General features: G+C 39.0%; 1 protein-coding gene across 1 annotated transcript in view; it reads right to left on the reverse strand.

The window, feature by feature from the left end:
- Nucleotides 1-9,565, reverse strand: part of LOC109033204 (uncharacterized) — a 42,965-nt gene extending 33,400 nt beyond the window's left edge. The window contains exon 1 of the mRNA XM_019045717.2: nucleotides 8,969-9,565. The gene's annotated coding sequence lies outside the window, so the exon portion shown is untranslated. The remainder of the gene's footprint in view (nucleotides 1-8,968) is intronic.
- Nucleotides 9,566-16,173: the final 6,608 nt, after the last annotated feature.

The following is a 16,173-nucleotide window of genomic DNA, read 5'->3' on the forward strand; positions in this document are numbered from 1 at the left end:
AAACATTTCGGAAGACGCTATTACTGACGTCGCACGCCAGACTTTTCCGAGTATCTTAAAGTCACTGATTTGGGAAATGTGATGGGGACAGTCGATTGCAAAAACAGCTCATTCCACTGGCAATCTTACCAAGGGTGGTATTGCCTAATAATGAGTGAGATGGAGACAGTTGCGGTTTGTCTCAGTTATCAAGAAACGTCAAACCTGTGTTGCCGAATTCACTCGTTTAGCACGATATAAAGGCTCCAAATAATAATCATGTAAAATTTGAAGAAAAAAAATTTGCTTATTTCGCGACTCTTTAATGGAGAGGAAGAGGGTAGTTGATAATAAAAAAATAGACACAATTAATTGAACTCATATAAAGTGGGTTTACTGCATTGTTAATCAAGATTCTATAGTGAAACGGCAATTTCATAGTTTCTAAATTGTCGACAATCCTAAAACTTAAATCATCCAGGTATGTTCAGAATTTCTTTACAGAGTTTTGAGCATTAGTTTGAAATAATTCTGATACCTTAGCTTGAGTTAAAGGCAAAATTGAATCGTGTCAGTAGCAATCTTGAGCTATTTTCACCAATTACCATTAAAAAAATGAAAAATATGTTCCGCTCATACTTAGCAAATCCCTAGAAATGTATGTAGATACATTTGTAGGGATGCAAATGCCCATACTTGCAAACCACGAAACGACGCGAAATTGCAGATTTCAAAAGGGTCTTGAAGCTAATGAATGAGCGAAAATTCTTCTTAAGAACGGTCAAAACGGTAAATTAACTCTGAATATAAGTCTTTGAAACTACAATACACATCATTATATTTCTATTATCACTGAAATCAGCCTCTATACATACGCGTTTAGAAGAACCAGGATTCTAAAAAAACCTAAGAAATTCCGCAATCATACAGTTTTATGGGAATACATGAATGTTTACCGGTGTCGAAAATATCAAGAAAAACGTTTGTTTGTAGAGGTGAGACAAGGGTAGATTGATTATTACCTCTTTGAACTTGTTCCTCCATAATGTGCATTATTCCAAGAATTTATTTTTGACGTGCTTTATGAGAAATAACGTATTTAACCGTTGGCTTCGTGATTTATGAATGGTCTATGGCACAACCTATTTTTAAAAACGCGTTAAGTAATTACTAGCCTACAATGAAGCAGCCATAGGCGGTCCCAACCTCGCGTGCTTTTAGGTCCCAAGAATGTTCTTAGCGGGTATGGTAACGCGTCGGTGGATCTGGCGGAAAATCCCCAGCAGGTCGATTATTGAATCGTTATCAAAATGATCCTAATCAATAAATCCCTATCTTAGTAATGCTTTGTATCGATCAAGGTCATTCGAGATCGATTCAGCAATTAAGCCCCATAAAGAATTTCTTCCAGTGTTCTAGCGAAAATTTCGTGACTTAGGTCACGAGTAAAGTCACGGGTATAGAGGCTTTGCCATAAATTATAATTTTAACAATTGCTGCTTTCATGAGTAGAGTTATTTTCTGAAAAAAACCTGGGCAATAGACCGGGATTGTCTCGATCGAAAAATAAAAACAAACTTTTTTTCTACTGTTTCTATTTCTATTCGATGTCAAACGGTTCACGTTGATCTGGTTCCATTAATTCTTGTCGATTTGGTGCTCTGCCGTAAAAACGCCGTATAAGCCTTCGAATGTTGCAAAATTTCTGCGTTGAAAATACTTGTTTTTGAAGAGAGTTATGAATATTTTCCCTTGAAATTTTCAGAATTTTTAGATAAAGTTAAGGACAAAATCCTCTGAAAGACCGGAGGGAAAACATTTACAAACTTTCCTGAAAATTCATGATTATTGAAGAAAATTTGGCAACACCTGATGGCTCATACGGCGTTCTTTCTTAGCCGGCAGCACTATCTCGATACACTCGTTATTTAAAAAGCTCTTATTTGTGTGTGCCCTGTGCACAGGCACAGGGGGACCGACCATACCATATGGCGACGATACCTACCACTATTCGACCATGTGAGAGCTCATGTTGCCTACACTAAAAATTGAAGGTGAACTTATGAGGCGTTCCTCATTCTCTCAGTTTCCTCTCCTTCCTCAAACCTTCTTTTTCTCTCGGGAGGGGTTTCGAGGAGTTTCTCTCGGAGATTTTCGATTTTAGCTTCCTGCTAAAGCTACTCAAACACATTCTGAACACGAAATAGACCAACTTTTGGAAAAAGGAATCAAGCTGCATTTTCATGAACGTTTTGCCCGCATCGAAACATGGAATTTTCCCAGTTTTCAATATAGATTAATATGCATGTATTGCTTCAGAGGAAAGGCAACAATGCTTTGGAATATACTGACATGCCAGAGGAGTGTTTGGACATCTATCTGTTCCGGCTGAGCTGGAATTTTCGCGATTCGCGAGTTTAGGTGTTACCTGCAACTTGCATGCGCTCAGGTTAACGAAGCGTGCAACAAGTCGTTACCAACGACGCGAATCGGTCAATTTAAAAGATACCTGCAGTGACGATATGAACTAATAGAAAAGCGAATTAAAAGCCACAGAAACAATCTAGATTTTGTTCCGTATTGCGTTACGACACAGATTTATCATCATTTAAATTTGCCCTCATTTCTTGGATAGCCAATTCGCGAATTTTAGAAATTGCCAAATGCTCTGAATAAGGCAAAATATAGGCTTGTCCGATCCCAAAAATCAATAATTCAGAAAGGTTATATTGATTGCACCCGCGGTTGTAAAATTGTTGCGATGTCTCTGTTGCTTTACTTTAGGCACATGTCATGGAAATTATCTGAAGGTCCAATAGGGTGCAAGTGCCGATTTCATGACAGCACAACCTTTGGTTTCAATTTGAAGTTTTTTTTGAGTGATCAAAAGAAAAACGTTACGGAAAAACGTCAAGTCCAGCATTGTTAATCTCTTCCAATAACTCGGCAATTTCCACAGATGAACGGAAGTTGTAAAAAAACCAAAATATTCTTCCCGATAAAATATCATTATAGAAACGTACCTATATAGGTATTTTTAAGTAAAACTGCGACCTGCTGGTTGCATTGCAATAACACGAGAAACACCAACATCGAGCATACAATCAGATAAGTTTTTTCAAACTGTTATCCGGGAGGTTTTTTCCGCAAACTGAGGCATAATTTTCTAGATTCATCTTTAAAGTGGAATGTGTTCTCACTACAGAAGCATATAAAACAAACATTTATAAAGAGGATTTACAAAATGCATATAAAAGAAATTTATCACGATTTTCATAATAATGGACTGAATTCAATTGACGGGCTACAATGGTTTCCAGAGTCCAAAGACATGGTTGCCCAGTAGTTATTAGCATGTCTCACATCTTGCCGTCGAAGTTGAGACTAATTGAAGTTTTCAGTCGGGCAACTTCGCTTTGGCGGCCGGATATCGTAATTGCAACCTTCCGTAGAACCTTCAAACCGTTTGGCGGAAACACGACGAAATGGACACAGAACACAGGAATGCATCGGGAGTGTTCGACGCTACCGAATAAACTGCCACGGCTATTAAATTATCCTTTCAATGAAAAATAGATTATTGGAGAGGAGACAAATTGAAAAGTAGTCAAAACTGAGGCACTCGATTTAATCGCAGAGATTACTATTTTTCTAGGCAAAATACCCGCGTCGTCCCTTTCAAAACTTTTGGGAGTCAAATGTCAAATGGAGTGGGAAACCTTGAACTCCCATTAAAATTTACTTTATGAACATCACTATTACTGTCAGGGTGATTCGTCAAGGTTCCTGATGTGGCCGAACTGGCGAAATAACACATCGATTATGCCGAAAATCCCGGCAGATATTGAATTTTGAACAATTATCGATTTCTGTATCGAATGCGAGGTTTTTTCTGAACAGGATTCTGATTTCATCTTGCTAGATATTGCCAATTTTTTGGTTTAGAATGATTCTTTAGCTCATGCAGGGGCTATCTTTTTTTTTTTGGGCTAAACATGCAATATCTTGAAATTTTTGATAAATTGACGCGATATATTGTACGCTAGTGCGACCACGCCAGAAACCGTGACGCATCACCTTAAAAGACTAAAACGGTGGGAAACACTAGATCTCCCACCCACATTTAGCCCATAATGTACCTGTGGTATAAGCAAAAGAAGGGACGACAAAACAACTAGATCAAAACTATAAATTACTTAATTTTCTTAAGACATAGGACGAAGAATTCCTACTAAACTGCGTATAACTACATTATTAAAGCAACTGAGACATTAAAAGGTCAACATTACATAGTGTCTTAGCTCTTACAATTGTACACAATTTTGAAAAACAAATCTCAACTCAGCAATGTTTTAATGCCAACTTTCTCTTCGTCTGTTTGTATTCCACAGAGTGTTTTACTCTAAAAATCAAACAAAAGGAACCCATTTCCCATTTCGACCTGCTGATTATTAGGACTTAAGAGTTTGTAATTTCTATTCTGACTATTTCCAGGGTCAACCCATCCGTCAAACACCCTCACAGGGTTTCTTGGGAAAAAAAACCAACTAGTTTCAGGTAAGCTTATGGTAAGCGCTAGGACAAATAACAATTCGTCACCTTCCAGGCAAAGTATCACAAGCGCCATGCGACGTTTAAAAATTTCCGCCGCCATTTTATTTTTTTACTGAGAAATTGTTGGTTGAATCTGTTTGGAAATTTCACTAAATTTTATCGGCAGCACAAAGAAAATTCAGTGAAATTTTCGGACAGCTTCGTTGAACAATTTCTCTGTGAAAAAATAAAATGGCGGCGGAAATTTTTAAACGTCGCATGGCGCTTGTGATACTTTGCCTGGAAGGTGACGAAATAACAATTCTTGGTCTTCAAGCTACAAATGAGCAAGTAAGTTAGTTTTTCCTCGGAAAATTCAATGGAAAGAGAGGTTTTAAGCGGGGAGAATTTGGACACGTGGTACCAACGATTGCTGGCGGTTCACGGACGTATGAAAACGCTGACTCTTGGGAGCGTAACCGCGTTCGCCCTTGTCCTATTCACGGAGAGTATTGGAGCCAAACATGCCGCTTTGGCGGTGGGCAGTTGACTTGCCTGGCGCTTACGCGAGGAGATATAGGAAGTAAGCTACCTATTGATCCATGAACTTGTCAACCATTCAACCTGATGCATAGTACTTAACAAACGAATTTGCTTGAATACATCGCATTATCATTGATCATCATCCCATTTGATTGATCATTATCATTATCATCTCAGATATCCTTCCCTCATAGCACAATGTCGCTTAATATTGTTTTTTTTCTTTTTTTTTCTTTTTTTCTTTTTTTTCTTTTTTTTTCCCTTTTTTTTTAAATGTCTCTAAAAACAATAAAATGTTTCACAGATGTTCCTTTAAAAGGGGAAAAACTCACGTATTTTTGATCATGTCTAAGAATAGTAATTTACTTATAAGCAAAAAAAAAGGACGAGGATGGTCTTGAGGTATGCCTGGGACAAAAAATTATTTGAGTCATCGAAAGAAATATATTTTGCTTTATTCGTGCACATCACTTTAAGTTACACTGGGCGGCGCGGCGGTTACTTTTTTGATACTTCTTCACTTATTAGCGTATACTAAGAGATGGTTTTAGGGATCAATGCCTCGAATGTTTCAACTATCATGCTTGTGACTAATCAGGAACCTAAATAATAAACATTTGATTGGAAAGTGGCAATTTCCTCAGGCACGGGCCTGTTCGAACGATTACTGCGGTAGAAAAATTTTATGGCTTATTTATTGGCTCCGCAATTTGGCCGTCATAAATCTATCGTCACCGAAATGACATAAGTAGCCACATTGCGCTAATAAATACCGATTTTCATAGAAATAGAGAGAAAGAGCCTGTGCTGAGCTAGTGAACTACTTGAGCAACGGTGTTGGATTTTTAATTATTTTTTGACAGGTGCAAGTTTTATATTTCGATGGCCGGATTTGATCAAATTTAAAATCACGATTTCTAAAGTCTCTGTAAAATAATACTCAATGTGCTTGCCACCAACGATTAGACAGGCTAGTTCATTAGAATAAATCCATCCAAGACAAGAAATAAAAACCAGATGAAAGCTAACGATTCAACGTTATTTTGTAATTCACGCAAGCGGACACTTCTCAGATTGTGATTTTGTTACACCACTTAAGAGACAGAGCTTCCAGAGAGACGCTTGTCCATCGGCAAGCACAACAACAAGGACGATATCCTCCGATGGGCTTATGACATATTTTACCGGTTCAATCGAAACTTATTGAGCGTTATGCACCTGTGATTTTTGACTAGACGACTATTCGCGCTTCGCAGTATGTTTGTTGCCTACCCGGCAGTAATGAAGGCGATTTTTAGATTGACGATATCCACCAATAAATTAACAACATCCTTTATCGGCTCGATCAAAGACTATGGATAGCAATAGAGAAAAAAAAGGTGTTTGCATCATGAGGCTTGTTTACCCCGTGACGTAGGTCGGTACGGGTACTCCAGCAAAATCCAGAATTCGAATGGACCATAACGTCCAATTTTTTTCGCTTATATCAACTCATGATATAAATTCAAAAACAATTTTGTACAGAATGGTTTTTTTTTTATAAACTACACCATTTCCACTTGTCCGTGCCGACCCACTTCATTAAAAAAATCCGAGATGTCCGAAATGCAAACACCTTCTTTTTTTCTCTATGATGGATAGCGAAATGAACATGCTTTTTTCTACTAGATGACCATGCTCGCGGGTTGCGATATGTTTGGTGCCAATGCGGCGAAATTGAAAGCGGACCTCAAGTGAATGATATCTGTCAACAGATTTATGAACGATCTATTTACGGAGCGTGATTAATGTATATTTGGTTGCTTTTGAAAACCTTAATATCTCGAGCTTGTGCTTAAAATATAGCGGGCTCGACATGGAAATTATACAGCACTCTAGTTGGTCATATTTACTCAAGTGGCCAGTGGCAGCGCTGAGGAGTGAGGACCATGCTTATCACTTTCCGACACAACCGGGTGTTTACCGAATACCAGTTGGACAACTCGTCCATTTTGCAATGAAAAAATATTATTTCTGACTAATCAAAAAAGCTCTTGTACGCATACCTATAGGAAGTAATGATGCGTGCGTTGTTTCTGAAGTGAGTACAAAGAGTATAGTTCCTCATTGCATTTAGTCCTATACTGCCGTGCTAAGGAAGAACGCCGTGGGAACATTTAAGAGTTGCCAAATTTCTACGGATAAAACACGCATTTTTATAATATAATTACGCAATTAATATATTTAATATTTAGATTAATATTAATTATTTTTTATATTAATATTTTTAATATATATACGCAATATTATAATTTGAAATGACAGACATTTAGACATGTGACAGACATTTTAGATTAAACTGCAAACATAATTGTCTGAAAAATTGGAAGAATAATAGTCACAACGTTCCCCATGTACCTATTCTCATTTTATCTAACGAAATTTGACTACGAATGAAGGTTCATACGGCGTTTTTCCTCGGCATGGCAGTATCAGTGTTCATTCAAAACGACGATGGAACTAGTTCATCCAAATTTTGGAATCCCAGGTAAGTTGGCGATAGGAGTTGCGTTTCAAAATACCATAGGAGTTCTTATAGCCGACTAAAGAAGGCTATTGAAAATCATATAGCTGGCTGTAGAAAGCGGAGCGAACCATATAGCCGGGCTATACGAAGCTATAAAAAAGTATACAGTCGGGCTATAGTTCCTATCGCCGAGCTTTACCCTTTATCGCCACTGGCTATAAAAGGCTATAAGAAATTGTGTAGAAATTCGTGTGCTTTGGAAATCATTAAGTTTGATACGGGGCTACCTTAATATTTACAAAACACATATTATATTTTCCTTTAAAACATATGTTTTTTTCATCAATTAAAATGAGAATAGTCCATACAGAGTGTGGAAACATTTCAAAATCATGAGTTGAAAAACGCTGACTCCGCAAGATTAAATATTAGAGCCTAACACAAAGCGGAGCGGCGACGCACTGGCGCCTACAAACCTAACAGGGATACTTCACGCATTGCGCAATGCGTGAAGTATCCCTGTTAGGTTTGTAGGCGCCAGTGCGCGTTTCGAGCTCTCTGCCCGCCCGCCGCGCCGCAGCGTGGCACGGCGTCTGAAGCAACTATTTCACACCAGAGGTATTGCACAGTATCATAAGAAATTGAAGGCGCTCCAACATATTAAGAATGACAGGCATCCTTCAAAAGTACGGAACATTCCTCGCAAAATAAAGCAAGATGCTACGGCACAAAAAGAGAGCGGTGGTCCAAAAACTAAGTCCTAGTGTCCGTATTTAGTAACGTTTAGCATAAACTTCATCGTCTGGCTGTTGCTTAATCGCCATCGGCTATAAAAGGCTATAAGAAATTGTACAGGTTGCTACAGAAGCTATTGGAAATCTTGCCGGCTTTAGGTCTATAGTATTTTGGAACACACATTCTACTGCCAATTTTTACCAGGGATATCTAAGAACGATAGTGCCAAATAATCCCAAACCCTGTGTTCAATTTACTTAACAGTGTGTCTGTGACGGAATGTTATGTTTAACGGATTTCGCCACAGAATCAGCCTAAATACATCTAACGATGCCTAATTTCTTCCCATATTTTATCTTTTAGATAGAAAACTAAGTAACACCGAACTTTAAAATTTTAGCAAGTAGCTTCTTAACGACCTAGGGTACATGCACATGAAAGTAAAATGCGTTGAATAGTTTAGTTCTTCATTAAAAAATTAAATACGAGAAAAATTATGTAATCTAAAATACAGTTTTGCTGATTTCCATTCAAGCTCGTCCAACTTTACTAATCGTCACCAATCTAAAGGGCTCCGTCACCAGGACATGATTGTGGGCGACTCATCGCTCTGCGGCGATTTAAGCACTCATATTTGGAAAGAGAAAAGTAATTTAGTTGAAAAAAAGTTACCCAGAATTTTGCTTCGACACCATTCGTTTTTCGCACTCGTGAGTGATGAGATGAACGTGAACAAAGCACACGCAGAAATATCGGCTTTAAATAACGCGCACTGTTTTTTTTTTTTTTTTTTTTTTTTTTTGCTTTTTTACGCTTTTTCCAAAATAAGCTCAAAAACGACCTAACAGGTCACCTTCAGTTTTTATTTTTATTTTTTAACTGCAGCAAAATTCACATGGAGGCAAGTAACCCTTAAGCTGTTATTCAGAAGTATTCAAAATTTCGAATTTCAATAGGAATCCTTTTCGAGGATTCTTCATGAGCAGGTTTCGGCGGTTCAATTATTTGACGAGATACCCGATAACGCGTGCCTCTACTACACTCTATTGATGAATTTTGAACTATATTTGATGATGCTTTATGAATGGGTTCATTGGTGATTTTGATTTGAGGGAACGCGCGAGTGGGAGCTCGAAAAATGGCGCGGTTCGCTCGCGCGTGTGCAAACGGCGACTGAGTTGCTCGCGCGATCGGGTGATGGGTCTGCGCGCGCAACTGATGATTTCCACCGCAAAGGAAACCAATTGCTTATCACACAATCGCTCCATGAGCACGTACCGCATCGTAACGAAGGCTCATTCCTCAAATTACCTGTTGAAACATTACTTGGACACGGTTGAAACTTAAAAGGGGTCAGGTTAAGTCTATCATTGGCCGATTCAGATGGAGGGGGCACGGTGGCATGACCCCCTCCCCATCGGACCCAAAACAGGAGGCGGAAACAGAAGAATAGGAAGAAAAAGGCGAACGGAAGAAAATGAAAGAGAGTGAAAGGAGCATACCTAAAAATGTACCAACATGATTTTAACCCTCTATAACATGGATTAATTTTGAATCTCAGAGTCTATGAGACACTGATCTATTTTGTAGTTTGCATTAAAAAAATAGACTACCGAATTTGTTTTCAAAATTTTAAACTTAAGGGAATCAGTTTTTCAAAAAAATAAAAAACTAACAAAATTTTGCAAAATCATGTCAGAGGGGCAAGATTCGCTTCTTAAAACCCCCAAAATTACGTTCTTGAATTCGTAACGCAATGCCATAGAGGGTTAAGACATATAACTGCGCTACTGTCTTTCTTATTCTTTGCTATTTTTTCATACATATAATACCTCATATCGCAGAAGCAAAAAGTTTAATTCCTGATAAAAGAAACTGTCTCTGATACGATACGCGCTCAAAAAATGTTTCTTGAAGTGTTCTTAGGTCAGGAAGTGCAGGGCCGTCACCCACATTTAAGAGGGGCAAATTTGTGATGTATTAAATAATTAAAGCACTTTTCTGAAAATTGACAATTTTACGACAAAAACCAAGGATAGTCTCCTTTAATGGCGCAATGGGTGACGCTGTAATTGAGTTGAGGTATGAGAGAAACAAGCGAAGCAACGAACACCAAGCAAATTTCAGTACAACGCCTGGATGCAACTATTCGAGCCCCACGGATGACCGTGTTGCATAACCCTAGAAGTTAAGGCGTTCTCATACTGCTGGCACTCACCAGCCGCGCGGCTTGGCAACGGGTTGCACTCCGAGAATCCAAAATGACAGAGCGCCTTCAATTCTCCGTGTATACTACGAGGACATCCACCACACACGAATCTTTGCACACATGGGTTAAGGGTGTGAGCAGTTTTTTTGTTCCAGTTTTGATCCAGCTATGTGCTGAGCATGATTTGTAGAGCAAGTATTCGTAAATTCGAAAATAATTATCATCACATTATCTATTGTAAAAAGATTGGGAAAGCAGTGGTTCCTCTTGCTTACATGGATGCCAGGCCACTGAAAACTAGGGGAGCGAGAAAGTAAAAAAAAAAAAACAAGAACTGTTCGGAACACCAAGCTTTCATGTCAAACGTTAACGGAGACATCTGCCCTTCAAGAAACACCACGTCTGACGTCATCTACCGTGGTGGTGCATACCATAGTTTTTTCTACCGTATATTTCCATCCGTTTTTCAATCCGAGGAATCACTGAAAATATTTTTTATCACAAGTTGATGAATCCACAGTGGAAGAAACCGTGGTATGCACTACCCCGATAGATAACATCATACATCGTAGTTTTCAACGGACGATATCTCCGTTAATATTTAACGTAGCGACTAGAAGTCTGGGCACATTTTATAACTTTTTGATCATCTATAAGCTTTAAAAATCAAACTGCGATTCTGTTATCAGCACAATTGACCCATTTAGAATAGTATATGTACAGTGCATTCTCTCCTAGAAAAGTTGCATTTTAGGAAACATCCTCAAAATTGGTACATACATTTGCCTGGTTGCAGGATGCAATGAGAAAAAGGAAAAGTATTGAGATGTTGACCCGGATTCATAGTTGAGTTGAACATTAAAGGACTAAAAACAGGATCACCGAGCACACATAGAGATGAGTTCTAGAGAAGTTAATTTTCTGGAAAGTTGTTCAGCCGCATATTGCATCTATTTATAATGACTAACAATGAAATAGTAGGCCAAAGATGCATATTTTTCATTTTTATGAAGCCACCCTGGTAAAAATTGGCGATAGGAGCTGCGTTTCAAAATACCACAAGAGTTTTTATAGCCGACTAAAGAAGGCTATTGAAAATCATATAGCTGGCTAAAGAAAGCTGAGCAAATCATATAGTCGGGCTATACGAAGCTATAAAAAAGTATACAGTCGGGCTATAGTTCCTATCGCTGGGCTTTACACTTTATCGTCATTGGCTATAAAAGGCTAAAAGAAATTGTGTAGAAATTCGTGTGCTTTGGAAATCATTAAGTTTGATACGGAACTACCTTAATATTTACAAAACACTTATTATATTTTCCTTTAAAACATATTTTTTTTTTCATCAATTAAAATGAGAATTATTCATGCAGAGTGTGCAAACATTTCAAAATCATGAGTTGAAAAACGCTGACTCCGCAAGATTAAATATTAGAGCCTAACACAAAGCGGAGCGGCGACGCACTGGCGCCTACAAACCTAACAGGGATACTTCACGCATTGCGCAATACGTGAAGTATCCCTGTTAGGTTTGTAGGCGCTAATGCACGTTTCGCGCTCTCTGCCCGGCCGCCGCGTGCCACGGCGTCTGAAGCAATTATTTCACACCAGAGGTATTGCACAGTACCTTAAGAAATTGAAGGCGCTCCAACATATTAAGAATGACAGGCATCCTTCAAAAGTACGGAACATTCCTCGCAAAATAAATAAAGATACTACGGCACAAAAAGGAGCAGTGATCCAAAAACTAACTAAGTCCTAGTATCCGTTTTTAGTAACAATTAGCATAAACTTTATCGTCTGGCTTTGCTTAGTCGCCATCGGCTATAAAAGGCTAAAAGAAATTGTAGAGCCGGCTGTAGAAGCTATTGGAAATCTTACAACCGGCTTTATGTCTATGGTATTTTGGAACACAGATTCTACTGCCAATTCTTACCAGGGCAGCCTTTGAAAGGCTGGTACCTGCTGTATTGTCTTTTGTATTGGTCTATATCGTGTATTGTCCTAATATGTAATTTAAAATTGTAGTCTCTTTTAAAATTGTATAAATTATCCATTTACGAAATACAATCCCGGCTTTAGCGCCCTTAAACTACGGCCTTAACGGTCAAAACTGCAGTAGCGGCAGAGGAAAACCGAAAAACCAAGCGGGGACGCTACTTCAATATTAAACTTCCATCGCCTTCCTAAGGCGCAGGGATTCAACTATTTGAACTCTCCAGAACGCGTGAGGTATCACGCCTCAATTGAAGGCGTTTTCGAATCTTCTGTGTTACTTGACGAGATTCTCCAAATTGTTTTGCATTATTTTGTTGATTTGAGTTTCCGTTATTATTTAGTTAAATTTCTCCTGCTTCTTAATTTTTAAAAATTCTGCAAAAATTATCCATTTGCGAAATACAATCCCTGTAGTTGATTCGATCGACGAACGCGTTGGTCGGCGGTGACGGGGACTTGATGCAACTATTTAAACTTGTTGGATGTCCGTATCGGTCCGACTGAAGTGCGAAACCACGTATCTCCATTGCGGTGTTTCAAAATGTCCGTTCTTAATTCATCTCTTCCATGATAAACAATCCAAATTTACGACTTTAGATTTAGAAACCAAATCTTCCGCTATCGAATACGAAAAATCATGGAGAATTTAAGTTTCATGTTGACCAGCTTCTCGAAAGAAAAATAAAATTTCTAAGGAAGTCTGCAACGTCGCAAATGGAGAAACGTCGTCTCTCATTTTGCCCGAAAATATGTATGCGTAAAATTGAGGGCATTATGACTGGCCTCTCTCAACTTATATTCGTCTGTAACGATAAACAATGGGACGCGCTTGCTACGGCGCCTTGATACAACTATACAACCTCGACGGATGTCCGTATTGCGTTCAAAAAATTGAAGGCGTTTTGACTTCCTACGCATAATACCTGTGCTTTAGCGCCCTTAAACTACGGCCTTAACGGTCGAAACTGCAGTAGCGGCACAGGAAAACCGAAAAACCAAGCGGGGACGCTACTTCAATATTAAGCTTCCATCGCCTTAGCAAGGCGATTCAACTATTTGAACTCTCCGGAACGCGTGAGGTATCACGCCTAAATTGAAGGCGTTTCCGAATCTTCTGTGTTACTTGACGAGATTCTCCAAATTATTCTGCATTATATTGTTGATTTGAGTTCCTGTCATTATTTACTTAAATTTCTCCTCCTTCTTAATTTTTAATTATTCTGCAAAAATTATCCATTTGCGAAATACAATCCCTGCTTTAGCGCCCTTAAACTACGGCCTTAACGGTCGAAACTGCAGTAGCGGCACAGGATAACCGAAAAACCAAGCGGTGACGCTACTTCAATATCAAGCTTCCATTGCCTTGCCAAGGCGCAGGGATACAACTATTTGAACTCTCGGGAACGCGTGAGGTATCACCCCACAATTGAAGGCGTTTTCGGATCTTCCGTGTTACATGACGAGATTTCCAAATTGTTCCACCAACTATACTGTGGGTAACGCTCTGAAGATGGGACGGGGTTCCCGAAATGCATTAGCACTGGTTTAAAAAATAAACATGAAAAAATGCATCTTTGGCTTACTATTTCATTATTAATCATTGAGTTCATTTTCCACGATTTTCCTATCCTACATTGCTCCTTACTTACCTTTTCTCTCATCATTTGAATGTTAGGCAGCCTTTGTTGAAAAAAACGCAGACTCTTTAAGTCTTTCGAGTGGTATTGTGTTTTTGCAGTGTATGAAAGAAACCTTGGAAAAGATAAAAGCAATTTTTTTTTCTGATGCGTGTTATTATATTAAGTTTGTCTCGCGTCCGGTCAATTACATCAATACACGATTTAAAAAGTTGTATTTAAAAAGTGAAGTATCCAGGCAGTCTTGCAGGCACTAACAGCGCGCACCGTAGAGTGCGCGCGATGTGTGAAGTATCCGTGCAGTCTTAGCGCGCACCGTAGAGTACGCGCGATGCGTGAAGTATCCGTGCAGTCTTGCAGGCGCTAACATGCGCTCCGCGTCAACCGCAGTGTTCAGCGCGATCATTCAAACTCGCGCAACGTTTTTCAACTTGTGATTTCAAAGTTTTTTGCACAGGTACACTCTGCATGAACCATTTGTCAAAAAACTAGACAAAATACAACTAATTTTTTCTCTTTAACTCAACTAAAAATTCATACTGAGCAGCCAAATAAAAAAGAAACGAGACATTAAAAATTGCGACCCGTTCCACTTTTTAGTCTCACTTTGGTCTGTTAGCACGCCTCAGTTTAATTTACATCCATTGAGGGGCTTGGAGGACAAGGTGCATAATTGCAGTTTTTGCTATTTCGAAAAATTCGTGTTTGGAGTTTCGAAATTACGTGGATCCTTAGGGAGGAAAGAAAGTTCAAACTAACTTTTTGATGCCTAAAAATTGGAATTTAGGAGCGAATTTTTCACAAAATATACTTTAGGACTAGTTTTACTTAATATTATTATTATCTTAATTGTTTAAGAAATTGCACGGATGCGCCATGTCCTCCAAGCCCCTCCATTGATGTGTGTTTAAAATCCGAAAAAGCGGGGTGGATGTAAAAATTAGGTGCGTCCAGATGTTAACCAGCGGGAAATGCACGATTGTTCTTCAGCAGAATTTTAACTTCGAAAGGAAGGAGCCGTTTCACCCATTTCTCAGTGCATTAGGAACTGTTGTTACAGACACAAGGAAAAACAATGGGTCACTGAACCATGAGCGAATTTTGACTTGCGAATACTTGAACTGGAGGTAAATGACGTGTGAAACACAAAGTATTCATTGAAAACAACAAGTATTGAGCCAGATTGCAAAATACCATCGAGGCTCAATCAAACTAAATGAGCCAGCAAAGGCCAGTTGAACAAAATCGCGGCGCCCGTGGGATTCAAAACATCGAAACTTGGACAGTGACGCATTCGATCTATGGATTGGATGTGAGCTAAGCGCATTTGACAGTCTAGTGGCATTTTCTGTCATAAAAATCCTCTTGTCATTCAAAAGGTTCGATACCCTCTCCGAGAATGAACCTAGAATGTTTCCTGAAAAAGGTCAACTTAGGTAACGGTATCATATGATTCTCAAGCCTTATTGGTGTCACCTATAGTTGTCCACTATCAGTGATAGTAGGTAATCCTTTGACTTTTCTTGGCTTTCTCTACTTACTGAAGCCCCCTTTCATCGACCTCCCTCCATTATTTTAACAAGCACAGGTATGGACAGTATGGTTTTGGACATAACTTCGAATTTCCAGTATTGGAGGCTTCAGAGTGGACCTGTGGGTGTCGCTCTCCTCCCCCCCCCCCCCCCCACATACACAAGCATAGGCGGTGCTAAATCGTTTACTAGAGAAGCCTGGCCTCCATTGAAAAATGATATTTGGCCCTGACTCCACCTGCCGACTGCACGAAGAGGAGTCCGGAGGCCTGACTTCCTCCGATAATTTTTGGAAATTGACTCAATTTCAGATGCATTATTACAAGGCCACAGCAACGTAAATTTTGTAGAATTTGTGCGTATTGGTGCCGGATTCCAGCCTTGGCTCTTCCATGGAACTTGAAATTTAAATGAATGAACGAAAAATAATTATAAACCTTAATGGGTAACTTATAACTTAAGTGTTACAGAAAGACAAATAAAGTATGCAAGGCATCCATT

The sequence above is a fragment of the Bemisia tabaci genome, chromosome 1 (genome assembly GCF_918797505.1).
Source record: "Bemisia tabaci chromosome 1, PGI_BMITA_v3".
Taxonomy (NCBI): domain Eukaryota; kingdom Metazoa; phylum Arthropoda; class Insecta; order Hemiptera; family Aleyrodidae; genus Bemisia; species Bemisia tabaci.